Source organism: Trachinotus anak, unplaced genomic scaffold (genome assembly GCF_046630095.1).
Source record: "Trachinotus anak isolate AG129_WGS33_773 ecotype Australia unplaced genomic scaffold, CSIRO_AGI_Tana_v1 ptg000056l, whole genome shotgun sequence".
Taxonomy (NCBI): Eukaryota; Metazoa; Chordata; class Actinopteri; order Carangiformes; family Carangidae; genus Trachinotus; species Trachinotus anak.
In genome coordinates, this window is record NW_027273907.1 from 412,501 (window position 1) to 415,000 (window position 2,500).

The 2,500-nt window shown below is 49.3% G+C and overlaps 5 non-coding genes and 2 pseudogenes across 5 annotated transcripts in view; all 7 read right to left on the reverse strand.

Moving 5' to 3' along the window:
• Positions 1-108: 108 nt before the first annotated feature.
• On the reverse strand, positions 109-227 carry LOC139616681 (5S ribosomal RNA). The gene has a single exon (XR_011688338.1). It is a non-coding gene; the product is annotated as a 5S ribosomal RNA (ribosomal RNA).
• A 272-nt stretch (positions 228-499) lies between these two features.
• On the reverse strand, positions 500-608 carry LOC139616176 (5S ribosomal RNA; annotated as a pseudogene).
• Positions 609-880: 272 nt separating this feature from the next.
• LOC139616305 (5S ribosomal RNA) lies at positions 881-989 on the reverse strand (annotated as a pseudogene).
• Positions 990-1,261: 272 nt separating this feature from the next.
• LOC139616682 (5S ribosomal RNA) lies at positions 1,262-1,380 on the reverse strand. Its single transcript, XR_011688339.1, has one exon. It is a non-coding gene; the product is annotated as a 5S ribosomal RNA (ribosomal RNA).
• Positions 1,381-1,652: 272 nt separating this feature from the next.
• LOC139616683 (5S ribosomal RNA) lies at positions 1,653-1,771 on the reverse strand. Its single transcript, XR_011688340.1, has one exon. It is a non-coding gene; the product is annotated as a 5S ribosomal RNA (ribosomal RNA).
• Positions 1,772-2,043: 272 nt separating this feature from the next.
• On the reverse strand, positions 2,044-2,162 carry LOC139616684 (5S ribosomal RNA). The gene has a single exon (XR_011688341.1). It is a non-coding gene; the product is annotated as a 5S ribosomal RNA (ribosomal RNA).
• Positions 2,163-2,434: 272 nt separating this feature from the next.
• The window catches only part of LOC139616685 (5S ribosomal RNA), a 119-nt gene continuing 53 nt past the window's right edge, over positions 2,435-2,500 (reverse strand). Inside the window, exon 1 of the ribosomal RNA XR_011688342.1 lies at positions 2,435-2,500. This exon is cut by the window's right edge and continues 53 nt beyond it. This is a non-coding gene — a ribosomal RNA (5S ribosomal RNA).

Consider the following 2,500-nt stretch of genomic DNA (forward strand, 5'->3'; position numbering starts at 1 on the left):
ACTGTGAGCTGAACTGTCTGCACAGTGATTGACAGTTGAGCAGTGGCACAGTCAGTGCTGTTTACTGAAGCAGCAGCGTCCTCTGTTGTTTGCACAGAAAAGTGAAAAAGCTTACAGCACCTGGTATTCCCAGGCGGTCTCCCATCCAAGTACTAACCAGGCCCGACCCTGCTTAGCTTCCGAGATCGGACGAGATCGGGCGTGCTCAGGGTGGTATGGCCGTAAGCCGCAGAGCAAGTGACAACTACCCCCTTTATACATGATGATCCACACCATCACAGACATGGCTGTGTATGTCAAGCGCGGGTGTCTTTGCTCGACTTTCTTTCTTTCTTTCTTTCTCTCAACTTGTCAACTGTGTAATGTGATAATATGAAAGTGTGGTTTGTGCACTGTGAGCTGAACTGTCTGCACAGTGATTGACAGTTGAGCAGTGGCACAGTCAGTGCTGTTTACTGAAGCAGCAGCGTCCTCTGTTGTTTGCACAGAAAAGTGAAAAAGCTTACAGCACCTGGTATTCCCAGGCGGTCTCCCATCCAAGTACTAACCAGGCCCGACCCTGCTTAGCTTCCGAGATCGGGCGTGCTCAGGGTGGTATGGCCGTAAGCCGCAGAGCAAGTGACAACTACCCCCTTTATACATGATGATCCACACCATCACAGACATGGCTGTGTATGTCAAGCGCGGGTGTCTTTGCTTGACTTTCTTTCTTTCTTTCTTTCTCTCAACTTGTCAACTGTGTAATGTGATAATATGAAAGTGTGGTTTGTGCACTGTGAGCTGAACTGTCTGCACAGTGATTGACAGTTGAGCAGTGGCACAGTCAGTGCTGTTTACTGAAGCAGCAGCGTCCTCTGTTGTTTGCACAGAAAAGTGAAAAAGCTTACAGCACCTGGTATTCCCAGGCGGTCTCACATCCAAGTACTAACCAGGCCCGACCCTGCTTAGCTTCCGAGAACGGGCGTGCTCAGGGTGGTATGGCCGTAAGCCGCAGAGCAAGTGACAACTACCCCCTTTATACATGATGATCCACACCATCACAGACATGGCTGTGTATGTCAAGCGCGGGTGTCTTTGCTCGACTTTCTTTCTTTCTTTCTTTCTCTCAACTTGTCAACTGTGTAATGTGATAATATGAAAGTGTGGTTTGTGCACTGTGAGCTGAACTGTCTGCACAGTGATTGACAGTTGAGCAGTGGCACAGTCAGTGCTGTTTACTGAAGCAGCAGCGTCCTCTGTTGTTTGCACAGAAAAGTGAAAAAGCTTACAGCACCTGGTATTCCCAGGCGGTCTCCCATCCAAGTACTAACCAGGCCCGACCCTGCTTAGCTTCCGAGATCGGACGAGATCGGGCGTGCTCAGGGTGGTATGGCCGTAAGCCGCAGAGCAAGTGACAACTACCCCCTTTATACATGATGATCCACACCATCACAGACATGGCTGTGTATGTCAAGCGCGGGTGTCTTTGCTCGACTTTCTTTCTTTCTTTCTTTCTCTCAACTTGTCAACTGTGTAATGTGATAATATGAAAGTGTGGTTTGTGCACTGTGAGCTGAACTGTCTGCACAGTGATTGACAGTTGAGCAGTGGCACAGTCAGTGCTGTTTACTGAAGCAGCAGCGTCCTCTGTTGTTTGCACAGAAAAGTGAAAAAGCTTACAGCACCTGGTATTCCCAGGCGGTCTCCCATCCAAGTACTAACCAGGCCCGACCCTGCTTAGCTTCCGAGATCGGACGAGATCGGGCGTGCTCAGGGTGGTATGGCCGTAAGCCGCAGAGCAAGTGACAACTACCCCCTTTATACATGATGATCCACACCATCACAGACATGGCTGTGTATGTCAAGCGCGGGTGTCTTTGCTCGACTTTCTTTCTTTCTTTCTTTCTCTCAACTTGTCAACTGTGTAATGTGATAATATGAAAGTGTGGTTTGTGCACTGTGAGCTGAACTGTCTGCACAGTGATTGACAGTTGAGCAGTGGCACAGTCAGTGCTGTTTACTGAAGCAGCAGCGTCCTCTGTTGTTTGCACAGAAAAGTGAAAAAGCTTACAGCACCTGGTATTCCCAGGCGGTCTCCCATCCAAGTACTAACCAGGCCCGACCCTGCTTAGCTTCCGAGATCGGACGAGATCGGGCGTGCTCAGGGTGGTATGGCCGTAAGCCGCAGAGCAAGTGACAACTACCCCCTTTATACATGATGATCCACACCATCACAGACATGGCTGTGTATGTCAAGCGCGGGTGTCTTTGCTCGACTTTCTTTCTTTCTTTCTTTCTCTCAACTTGTCAACTGTGTAATGTGATAATATGAAAGTGTGGTTTGTGCACTGTGAGCTGAACTGTCTGCACAGTGATTGACAGTTGAGCAGTGGCACAGTCAGTGCTGTTTACTGAAGCAGCAGCGTCCTCTGTTGTTTGCACAGAAAAGTGAAAAAGCTTACAGCACCTGGTATTCCCAGGCGGTCTCCCATCCAAGTACTAACCAGGCCCGACCCTGCTT